This window comes from Paroedura picta, chromosome 3 (genome assembly GCF_049243985.1).
Source record: "Paroedura picta isolate Pp20150507F chromosome 3, Ppicta_v3.0, whole genome shotgun sequence".
Lineage (NCBI taxonomy): Eukaryota > Metazoa > Chordata > Lepidosauria > Squamata > Gekkonidae > Paroedura > Paroedura picta.
In genome coordinates, this window is record NC_135371.1 from 53,960,923 (window position 1) to 53,972,737 (window position 11,815).

The window sequence follows — 11,815 nt, forward strand, 5'->3', positions numbered from 1 at the left end:
TGGAAAGCCTCAGGGGCAAGAGAGTGCTACAGTATAGTTTTCTTTACAGATCCAACAGCTGGGTCTGCATTCATGAACATTTTTTTAAAGCTTAATATTCAGCCTATCAGTTGTTTATGACATGGAACATGGAAAATGGATTCAGTCCCCCCTAACATTCAGACTTTTCTGCTAAAAAGCTAGTGAGTTTCCTTATCTGTTTGTTATATCATGTTTTTTCTACAGTTGTCTCCCAAAGGAGTTTAAATCAGTTAGATGGGTAGTCATGTAGCAAAATAAGACAAAACAGAAGTCCACTGGCACCTTAAAGACTAGTATTTATTTCATCATGAGCTCTCATGTATTGGAATTCACCAAAGAAGGGGCCACTGACTGGACTTCTTTTCTATCAAGTAGCCCAACAGCAGTTGTATGTAGGAATTTTCCCTTCAGATATTCCCATACTGTTTTCTAATTTGAACTTAATTTATACATAATTTCACTTATTTTCACAGGTAATGTATATATATATAATTGCTATTTCATAAAGGATCATGTGCCAACATAATTAGATACATCATTGGAAGGATTCTGGACAGTCTTTATTGCTATAAGGACAGAGAAGCCTGGGTCTTTGTATGCAATTACACTAGCTAAGAAGCATGCAAGACATTACAGATGTAAGCTTGATGAAACTATTACAAAATAATCATAAATTTTAATGTAGTATCCCATGCTTTGTAATTCATATGCCAGAGTAAAAGGAGGAAAGAAGACAAAGCCACTGATAGGCAAACGAATAAGTACTATTTTTAGGAAGACTGCCATATAAAGTTAATATTGAATTTAACAGTCATTGTTTAAAATTCTTGAAACACAATCTAATCATTTTGGAGTGCATGGTATGATTATCATAATAAATGAGTGATGAAACACTGAAAGAATAATTCTAGGACTGTAACCTTCTAGAATAAGCTGCTGCTGGGAGATAACTCACATTTGCCTTGATGTTGTCTCATCTATGCAAGCCTAAGCAGAATTATACTCTTCTAAGCCTATTAACTACAGTGGACTTACAAGGGTATAACTGCTTACAATGGTTCTGCATGACAACTAGCAACAAAGGCCATATGGAAACTGTCTTAAGTCCTTGAGGAATAGCTATGTAGTCTACCCAAAACTCTCAAAATGCCCAGCCCACCATGTCAAATATACCAATGGATTCATTGGAAAATTAGTGAAGAACGACAAAGAGCAAATTTCTAGGGTATGACTCCATTAAGACCCATTATGCATGGGGGGAATAACGCACATTCGGGGTGGAATGGCGGCGACTAAAATCACCGATAACGCATGGAGCCGGCTGCAACCGGCCGCAGCTTTGGTGCATGCAGCCGAAAAAGCCACGTCAGTGAAACGCGGAAGAAAGCGCAGCTTCCGGGTGACTGGGGCGCAACCAGAAGCGGCGCCCGGATCGCCGCGTGCATAATCGGTTATTCTGGGTTTTGCCGCCATCGCACCCCGTCCCGTGCATAACCGGTGTGCGTCACGTCTTCCCCCTCCGCGTTTTCCATGTGACCCGAAATCGCCGTTTCGGCGGCCGTGCATAATGGGCCTAAGAGGCCCACCTCTCATAATGACATAAGAGCTGTTACAGCCAATATTGTTGATACAGGGATTTGAAGACAAAACAAGTTTTGGAACTCATCTGAGCAGTTGCCAGCTACTTAGGAGCTGTCCTTGGTCCTGAGGGTTTTGACCTATTTTTCCATTTTCTGACATTATTTTGGTGCTTACCCTCTAACAAAGTATCTCCATTCCCGTGTATGGGGTTTGTGCTTAAGGACTGCACAATGCCCTTTGAAATAAAAACTTTGCATGCCTTAAAAACAACAAGGAATGGTGCCCTCCATAGTTTTTCAGGCGTACTGTTCCAAAGCAGCAGTCTTGCCACTGAAAAGGCTCATGCCTGAGATGATGTGGAGCATATCAGTTTAAGAAAGAGCACTATAGGAAGAGAATCAGTTAAATAATGTAACTGGAGGATGCAGATGGCTATGTGTGAGGGTACTAGGCCATTAAGACCATTCCATATATTATGCTATTGATACAATGGCAAAGCTTGAACGTTTAATTTATCAGTACTTGTACTCAAAATATTGAATATGAAGTGTATTCTCACTAATCATTCACAGCACATTTAATATCAAAGTCTTTTGCCATTTTTCTTCTACATTGGCCTTTTGGAATGATGAGTAGGTGCTAGGATAAAATGAATATGATTCGTGTTAAGAATGAGATCCATTGCAAACTTAAATCTTCTTTGTTGTGTTTAAATAAATATTATGTGAAACAGCATTTGAATCTTTGTATAAAATGTTTGAACAATGTTTTGAACACCAGCAGTGAAGAAAATCAAAACTATTTTTAATTAAGTGGCAAACAAACTGTAATGTAAATCATTGCTTTGAAGCAATTTGAATTCAGTGGTTTAAATCTTTTTTAAGTCAACTAAACTGTATATGTTTACTGTATAGAGTTTATTTGTGTACAATTGTTTAAATATGAAACATCATTCTGATTATTAAATAACTTAACAACATCCTTTGCAGAAGGAAGCATTTATAACATTACAATCCTCATATAATTTTTGAAATTCAGTTGAATAAGCAGGGGATTTGCAAGGACTTTCTGGGCCATCTCTTTTTCTCATCTCATACTATTTCTCTTTCCCTTCCCTGTAAGCTCCCCACTTCCTACTTCTATCTCTCCTTCTCAACCACTTTCCAGCCTACCTTTATCTGTTCCTTCAGTTTTTCTTCTTTACCTCCTCCTGGCAGCCTCTCCTTAAGAGGCTGTGTGCTTAGGTCCACCAGGCTAAGCTATGTCCAATTTTGTTGTATCAGCTGGACCAAGGCTGGGCCTATTTGTGCAGTAGGGAACATGCAAAGATTTGTGGGGGTACGAAGGACTGCACTTTTTAAAGCTTTGAAGTGCTGTGTAAATACTTAACAGAGACCAATTATGCACAGCGGCAACTACTCCACCCTGCCACCACCAGTGCAGGCATTCTCGACCGTGCATAATGGGTCTGAGTCAGACAACCTTGAGTGACAAGCTGTTCCAAGAGATCTGGTTAGCATCAGCAGAGCAGAGAAAGACTTCTGAACTGGATGCTGAGGAGAGATGCATTCTGATTTCAGCCCCAGTGAAAAGAGTCAAGTACTGATAATTTTGGAATTCAGTTTAACATAGACAGGAGAACTGAGGAAAGTTGGGTAGTTAAATGGTGACAACCCCACTCTATTTGGTTGAAAGAAAGGGAATAAATCTAGTGAGAGGAAAACTTTCCTACACAGGCAGTTATGGAGTTAGCTCTGAAGACTACAGAGATCCCTGATCTGGTGTGGCTTGAAACTGCCTTTAGAGACCTTAAAAGATTCAGTTAAAAATATAAGACAAGTACTGGGATTTCAAGAGAAGTTGTTTGGGTACTGGAAAGAGTGTACCAGCTGTCTTAACAAAAGTAGTATACTGAAATGTTTGGGAAAAGCACTGGAACAAAAGTTTGTCAACATAAAGATTTAAATAATAATGAAAAGCTTAAGAAACTCTCATTAGCCTGAAACATAAGACCTAAAGTATGTTCATGTACTGGTTTTACCTCAGAAATCTCAACCTCTGATTTCACTCAATCTTTCCCCTGTATGTTAAATAAAATATTTTGTAATTTTTGAATTTTAAAACATCTTAAATTTAAGTTGTTTAAATTGAAGCAGGTTTCTGAACATTCCCTCAGATTCCTAGGCTGAGCCAACAGGGTAGAATAGCCAAAGTTCTTCAGCAAAGAAGGAAATACATTACTAGGGCAGATAAGTCAGTAACAGGGGAAAAATAGAGGGAAAAAGGACAAAACAGCCCTCTCCCTGCCTTTTACTAACAGAAACCAAAAATTGAAGGCTGGCAATACTGTTGTAGTTGCCTAGCAAGGGCCATAATGGTCACTGAAAGGACATTAATTTTTAAAGCTCTGAGCACTGTTTCTGTTATTTTGAAGGATTTTAAAATCCAATGTAATTTTTACATTTTCTTATTTTGCTGCAAACATGGGACTGTCCCAGATTTGTAGAAAGATCTGTCTTGTCTGTTCATGGCCCCAGTGTCCATGGTGAGAATTAGTTATATGTACTGATCTAATTTTGCTTACTGCAAATAAACAAACAAACAAACAAACAGTGCCTAATAGCCAGAGGGGAGAAAGGCAACATGGTGAAGGCCAACCTCATCAGAGTACAGAAGCTCTGATGAGAGTATTTGGGTGGAAAACCACCAGGGAAAACTCTGCAGAGAAAGGCTACTGCAATCCACCTCTGCTTCTCACTTGCCTAGAAAGGCCCTTAATTAGTAATTTGTGGATTTATTATTATTATTATTATTATTATTATTATTATTATTATTATTATTATTATTATTATTATTATCTATAAGCATATTGTTAATATTTATTTCCCGCCACTCCCCGTAGGCTTGTGGCGGGTCACAGTAGTCTTATCCCCATTAAAATACCCATTAAAAGACTTTAAAAACAATCCCAACATGGCGGAAGCTCTCATTATTCCTATCCCCTGCTATCAGAGCGGCAGGGAGGGTGGGGAGGAGATATAACTTACTAAGTCCGGGGGGGGGGGGAATGCTGGCACTCATTCGCTGACCCCAGCCTCAACCAAAAACCTGGCGGAAGAGCTCCGTCTTGCAGGCCCTGTGGAAAGCTGGTAAATCCCACAGGGCCCGCAACTCACCTGGGAGCTTATTCCACCAGGTAGGGGCCAGGACCGAAAAGGCCCTGGCCCTGGTCGAGGCCCGGCGCGCTTCTCTAGGGCCAGGAACGATCAGGAGGTTCTCCCCCGCCGAGCGCAGAGCCCTGCGGGGGATATAGGGCGGTAGGCGGTCCCTCAGGTATGTGGGTCCCAACCCACGTATAGCCTTAAAGGTCAAAACCAGAACCTTGAACCTGATATATATATATTAAAATATATATATTAAAATAAATACATTTTAAAATATATAATATATAATTTTTAAAAAGATGGAAAAGCAAGAAGGCACAGACCCAAGAAGGGGGGGGGGAGATGTCATCTTCAACTGAAAACAGTTGGAAATAATAACAGGATTGTGAAATCAAAACAACAATAATGAAGGACGCAATAACAAACCCATATAAAACCTAGTGATGAAACAATATCTTTCTTCCTGCAGCCCACCACCTGCGAATCTGCAGTGACAACCATCCTAAGCACTATATAAATCTGAGTCATGCATATTTCCAAATACAATGTGCAGTACGGCACTATATCTTTCTGGCTTCCTGCTGTGCATATTCAGAACAGAGGTATTTTATTGGTGGGAAGCTCATGGGAGGTTATGTACAAACAGGAGAGAAGTGGAACAAACACTTCTATAAGCATATTGTTAACACTTCTCTGCTCCATTTCAGATTATCTAACTCTCACACAGGTATCAAAGGGGAATTTCTAGTCCTCTAACGAAGAGAAGGTAGATAATGCACCCTACACAAATATGCAAGGGCATGAAGTCTGCATGAAGTCTGCATGAAGGGCATCTAACTGTGACTGCTGCAATTGTGTTCCTATGCACCCACATGCACTTACTCTTTGCTTTACCTTAACAACCTTCCCTCCTTTAACAGTTGCTAAGGGTTAGTATAAATAGTGCACAAAGGAGAGTTTTACTTTAGTACTCTGTAATGATACCATGCTGGCATAACCCTGTGCCTTGCAAGTGGAATATATAAGGAGCACAACTGCAGCCTTGTATAGCTATCAGTCATTCCTCTCTGATCTGTGCTACTGCAACCAAACATCTGCTAACCAAAACCTGTTGCCTTCCAGGATCAGCCCCAACAGACAGTGCAGACACAGTTTCAATGCAGCTCCCTACAAAAGACTGGCCTTCTCAGAGGTCCAGAGGACCCTCAGTCATAATCAAAATGTGATGCTCCTATATAGCCATAATAAAAATGAAAAATGATGACCTATGATATATACAAAACCAATTGTCAATACTTGTCAAATGCAAAAAGTTAACTTTTGAGTGTTAATTTTGAGTCACTTTTTGATCTTCAGACCCCCCAGTTTATCCTGATGAGTAAGCATTGACTGAGTGGTTATGCCACTGCAACCAACAGGGGTATCCCACTATGTAGAGACAGAGGAAGGAACTATGGAACCTGCCAAAGAACCATGTGCAAATCTTTTTGCTGCTACTACAGAATCTTTACATCTGCAGGCAGCTCTCCAATGAGGTAGCGGCCAGAATAGACTCCCTTCACAGGGCCATTTATGGGACATCAAACACTAAATCAACCATCTGCTGGACCTACAGCATGACCAATGGCTGCAGTGAATACTGGGCTTCCAGCTGCCCAACTGTAAGGTTGCCAGCTCTCTTGTTCTAACTTAGCTCCTGCATCATGGCAAGCTGCATAACAAACAGCTGTATAACTGAGCACATTTATCTCTCTCTATAGTGATAAGAAACAGCCTACTTGTGATCCGCAAGTCTTTCAGTGCAGTGGATCACTGTCTGGCTGTATTACTATGTTATTAGATTGACAGACAGAGATCAGTTCATACTTCTTGCTTGCCACTTACCTTAGCTGTCTTCAGCATGTAACATAGTCTGTAAGGGGGCTATGGGGTAGGTGGGCTGATGCTTGCAGTTATATTCTTGCAAGAGGAAAGGAAAGCATCCTCCAGTAGCATACCTTCTCCCAGATCACTATTGCCATGTGCTGGTTTGGAAAGGAGGTCTTGAAGGACATTGTTCTCATTTTTGGTGGTGTTCAACCCTTGTTGACTCAGTTAAAAGCCTAAAGGTCATTATAGATCCAGTTTTATTACTGGTGAAGCAAGTTAATGCAGCTGCAAAAACAAGCTTTCTACCAGCTCAGCCTAGCCCAAAAGATGGCCCTTTACCTTTGACGCAGCTGACCTGGCCACCTGGATCCATACCATAGTAATATCAGACTAGACCACTGTAATACAATGATCTCTCCTCAGAAACTCCAACTGGTTCAAAGTGCCATGGCTCAGTATTATTAGGAGTTAGATGAAACATTTATATTTCTCCCTTTGTGCAGACACCACTGGTCACCCATCTATTAGAAGAAGAAGAGTTGGTTCTTATATGCCACTTTTTTCTACCAGAAGGAGCCTCAAAGCAGCTTACAATTATCTTTCCTCGCCCCACAACACCCTGTGAGGTAGGTGAGTCTGAGAGAGCCCTGATATCCACAAATGTGCTTTCTCCTGTGTGGCTTCCACCATGGAATGGCTTGCCTGTATCTCAGCTTTCTGCAAACTATACAAAACTAAACTATTGACGAAGGCTTTCATGTACAGGTAATAGGGTTGCACTGTACAAAATAGTTCTGCTCACATAAACTATTAGTAGCTGAGGTCTATGCTGTAGTGTGTAGCTTATTGTAATTTCTATACTGCTGAATGTATCATGTGGATACTTATGCCATGCTTCAGTTTTTTTCTGGTGGTTCCAGATATCTAAAATCCTAATGCAATGATTACTGACTATTTTGTTGATTATACAGACTTAGAATCATAGAATCATAGAGTTGGAAGGTATCTCCAGGGTCATCTAGTCCAACCCCTGCAGAATTCAGACTTATTATGCATAATTCGCTTTGAGACCCTGTGAGAAAAGCAGACTATTAATAACATAAACAAATTAACAAATAAATAAGCCATATAGCCTGCATGTTGAGGAGGACAGATACAGACACAGAACAAAGGTTGCTGTGATGAATGAGAGACAAGGCTGATCAAAATGATACCCTAATGCAGCAGGGAGAAGGTGCATGGGAAATTGCTGACCAGAATGATGGGTGTGTGGGGCATCCAGGCAGCATGAGCAGCACATCCTCAGATATCATGTCTGATAGTACATAATTTCCACCATACCTAGGATTCCTTTTTGTACCTGCTAGTTACATACTTGACTTGAATCACCAACTTTGGGCTTGCTAGACTTGTGCCTCTGTACTGTGCTATGCCTTTCTCTACAGTGTTCTCGTTACATGTGGCCAGAGGAAATCTAATGTACTCTTTGATGTCTTGTCCCTGGTTGGGTGAGTGGATAAAGAACTATGTGTTACGGATGGTAGCTTGGACCGTTCATTTTCTTTTATTCACTGTTACCAAAAAGCTGAGTTTTATCTTCTTACCTGCTTACCTAATCAATGCCTGATACATTGTTGCCTTTCCCTATTAAACTGTTGGAGGGTTGACTTGTACCTTTGAATGTGCAGTGATGTGTTCCCGTGTTGCTGCCCCAGTGTCTACATTCCCCTTGCATGATGAAACACCCCCATACAACCCCAAACATAAACCCTTTGGGAAGAGTACTGGATGATTTCGTGATATTTCTCTACTAGGTGAGCTACAGAAGCATAGGGGTGCTGTGGCTGGATTGACTGTGCTTCCTGTCCGACATGTTGGCCTAGCAAAGGGGAACTTATCTGGAGGAAATGAGTCAAATCCAGATCTTCCAACTTCACAGGGGTATAGTCACTCCACAGCTCCTCCCATACACACCATGGGTTCTTTCCAGTAAGGCAACTGCTTCTCTTTAATTCTTCCCTTGTTAAATTCTACATGTGGACAGCAGTAGCCTGGTATGGAAATAGGGAGGGTGTGGTCACACCAACAGCTCACTGTGGTTGGCAAGTTCTGTCTGCCAGTCACAGAGAGGTTGTTGGCAAGCCTCTCCATAATTTGGTGTGTTACAATAAGGTTGGTGTGACTCAGATGCAAGTGCTGTGCTACCTGCCCCTCGGAAAGTAATTTTTCTTTCACATTCATCAGCTTGGCAAGTGTACAACAATTAGCACCATGCCAGCAACTTGCCAGAGTTGAGAGTTTAGGATAGGGCTGTTAGAAATATACCTCAGTTTTGGGCCAACTCTACATAGCAAAAAGCAAATCCTTGTCGTACTAGAAGCACTATCATTATGTCACCTGAACTGTGCAAATCATTCAGCCATCCTGACTTCAAAAATCTTGTTACTTTTCCACTCTCTGATTCATGTATAAAATAGAAGGAATGTGTGGCTATTCAGCCTGTAGGAGTTTGACCTTATTTCATATCTGTATGTGTGTCACATTTACATGAGTGATTTTAAGCTTGAATAGTGAAACTTGCTGTCAAATCTGCTAAAAACTATTAATTAGTTACTGCTTTTATTGTTGGTTTTTTGCTGAGAATTATAATGTTGAATCTGAACAAAAGTATTGCATTATGTTGGTATATTTGCTTTATTAGTCATACAGCAAAATTCCCAAGATTTGAAGGTTTTTATAAATCAGAATTTTAAAGCATCAATATTTATGCAGTATTGTAATATATAATACAGGGGATTTAAGTACTAAACAATTAAATATTGTATCAAGAAAGAAATACTACATTTGTGTAAATATAACTACTTATTTCACAAACAAAATGTTCCACACATTCAATAGAAATCGCATTGCTGAAACCTCATTGGTAAATCATGTCTTCATAGGTTAGTTGGGGTCAGAAATAAACACTAGCACAAAAATATCAATTTCTATAAAAGAGAATTTGTACATTCATTAAAGTATGTTCATTTATGAATGAGATCATCATTTTCATTTTGAACCTGGGCTGGACAGTAGGCAGTAAAGATACAGTGCAGGACTAAAGAGAAACTTTCTACTTGCAATATGGCTATCTGTTTATTTGTTCAGGTGAGGCAACAGCATAATTTGAAAGTTATTTATAATTCTTGCATCCCAAATATCTCCCAGGAAACTAGAGCCCCACATGGAAAAGTGCTATTTTAGCTTCCTAACAACCCTGTGAGGTTGGTTGTGGGAGAAAGAATGACAGGTGCAGGGTCACCTACTGAGTTATGAATCAATGTTGGCCTAGTCCAAGTCCAGTTATACCATACCGGCAGCATTCCATCAGTTTTATTTATTGTAAAAATGAACTACTTCGTAATACACAGACATTGGTTTGATTCCTCAGTGGCCACTTTTACATTCTTTGTTTATTGCATACAACTGTGCTATGAAATAAGGAACAGAATGTTATGTTTCCATGACAAAGTTTAACTTTGTTCTTGATCAAGCAAGCAAGAGATAGTCCATGTGTGCAGTTGGTTTTCTTACACTGGTTGAACTGTGGGTAAAAGGCAAAACTCTTGAATTATTTTTTAAAGTATTTATAAAGTATTTTACTCCTGTGTTCACCCTTAGTCTCTGAAACGACTTTATTTGCCACATGCACAGTTTACCTTAAATCAACAACAGTCAAATAGATGCTGGAGGCTGGGGGGTGGGGGTGGAGGTAGGATCTGTGTTACCATCTGGAAATTCTCTGTCATGGATTCTTGCCGTTATCCACATCCAGGACACTTAGTGTTCATCTAATGCTTGAAAAATTAATAGCAGCCTTGAACTGGCTACAGCTAAATATATCCAAGGAGAAGTTCATCCCTCCCTTTCCCCAAAAGGCAGAAGATTCGTGACAGGCAAAGACTTGACATGGCCCTTATCATTTCTTGTAGTGCAACTTGTTCCATACACATTTTCTCTCTCTCTCTCTTTTTCACACAGGCACACATCTGCAGGTGAGTCTGTCAAACTCCATATCCCTAGGACTGGACATGCATTTTCAGGCTCATCCCGTTCCTTCAGAAGCAGGTCCCCAGCAGGGGCGACTAACAAGCTCCGGGTTGCAGCCAAGGTCTCCCAGAGCTGCTGGCTCCCAGCACAGAGCTTGGGACGTGCTCCTGGCCCCCTTGCCCATCCTTGCAGCCCAATAGCCCCATCCCCTCTCGGCGGCGTCCTTTGCTTTCGGGCGCCACCGCCGCCAGTCACGCTGCCCCGCAAAGGCCAGCCCCAGCCCCCCGCCCGAAATCCCGCCGAGCACCTCAAGGTCACCTTATGACAAAAGCCAGCCGCCGCCGCGGCGGCAGCACCTGCCAGGAGAGACCTGCGGCAAAGCCTCCCAGCCAGAGCGACCCGCAACAGGAGGCGAGACGAGAGGAGACGAGAGGCTCTCTCTGCGCTCTGGAGAAAGCGCGCCGGTGGCGAGCAGCACACACACACACACACACACACACACACACACGACTGGCAAAAGAAATTCCTCTCCGACAGTAGGCGCAAAGGAGAAAGCGGGAAGTTCCTTTCCTTACCTGACCCGGCGACAGAGGGAAGCGCGCCCCAGAAGTGAAGCTGCTGCTTTGGCCGCTGCCGCGCTGACTGGCTCGAGGCGAGAGGGCGCGCGGATGCTGCTGCTGGTGCCGGGGCCGGGGCCGGGGCCGCCGCTGCTGCAGCTGTTGCTAAGTCACTTCAGCGGACAAAAGGAGCCGCTCTTCTCCTCAGAGGCGGCGGCGGCGGCGCCCGGGGATTCCACTAGCGCGCACGACGCCTTTTGCGGCTGCTCCAAGCTCTCCCCCTGCTGCTGCACTCCTCTTCCTGCGCCCTGGCATGCCCCTGCCAGTCTTGAGCGGCGGCCGTGGGGGTCGGAAAGTAGCTGGAGCGCTCTGCCTTTCTCGGGCTCCTCACTAAAATGCCCGCCCCGGCTGCGCTGGGAAGGACAGCTAGAGCCCTTGGCGGCTCTTGGGAAAGCCAGGAGGCATTCAGCCCCCAGCGCCAGGGTCTGAAGGGATAATGAAGGGGAGAACCTAAGAACATCTCCTGTGCCACACTCTTATAGCCATGCCACAGCTCATGAGAAGGGGAAAGTCAGAGGCTGAGGCTTTCAGGAA

General features: G+C 42.5%; 1 protein-coding gene across 18 annotated transcripts in view; it reads right to left on the reverse strand.

The window, feature by feature from the left end:
- The window catches only part of ATP2B2 (ATPase plasma membrane Ca2+ transporting 2), a 658,100-nt gene extending 646,505 nt beyond the window's left edge, over positions 1-11,595 (reverse strand). For 4 of the 18 annotated variants that reach the window (XM_077325715.1, XM_077325709.1, XM_077325707.1 and 1 more), the window contains exon 1: positions 11,240-11,593. The gene's annotated coding sequence lies outside the window, so the exon portion shown is untranslated. Of the gene's footprint in view, positions 1-11,239 lie in introns of all 18 variants that reach the window. The other 14 variants (XM_077325701.1, XM_077325700.1, XM_077325703.1 and 11 more) reach the window with 8 other exon arrangements.
- Between the last annotated feature and the right edge of the window lie 220 nt (positions 11,596-11,815).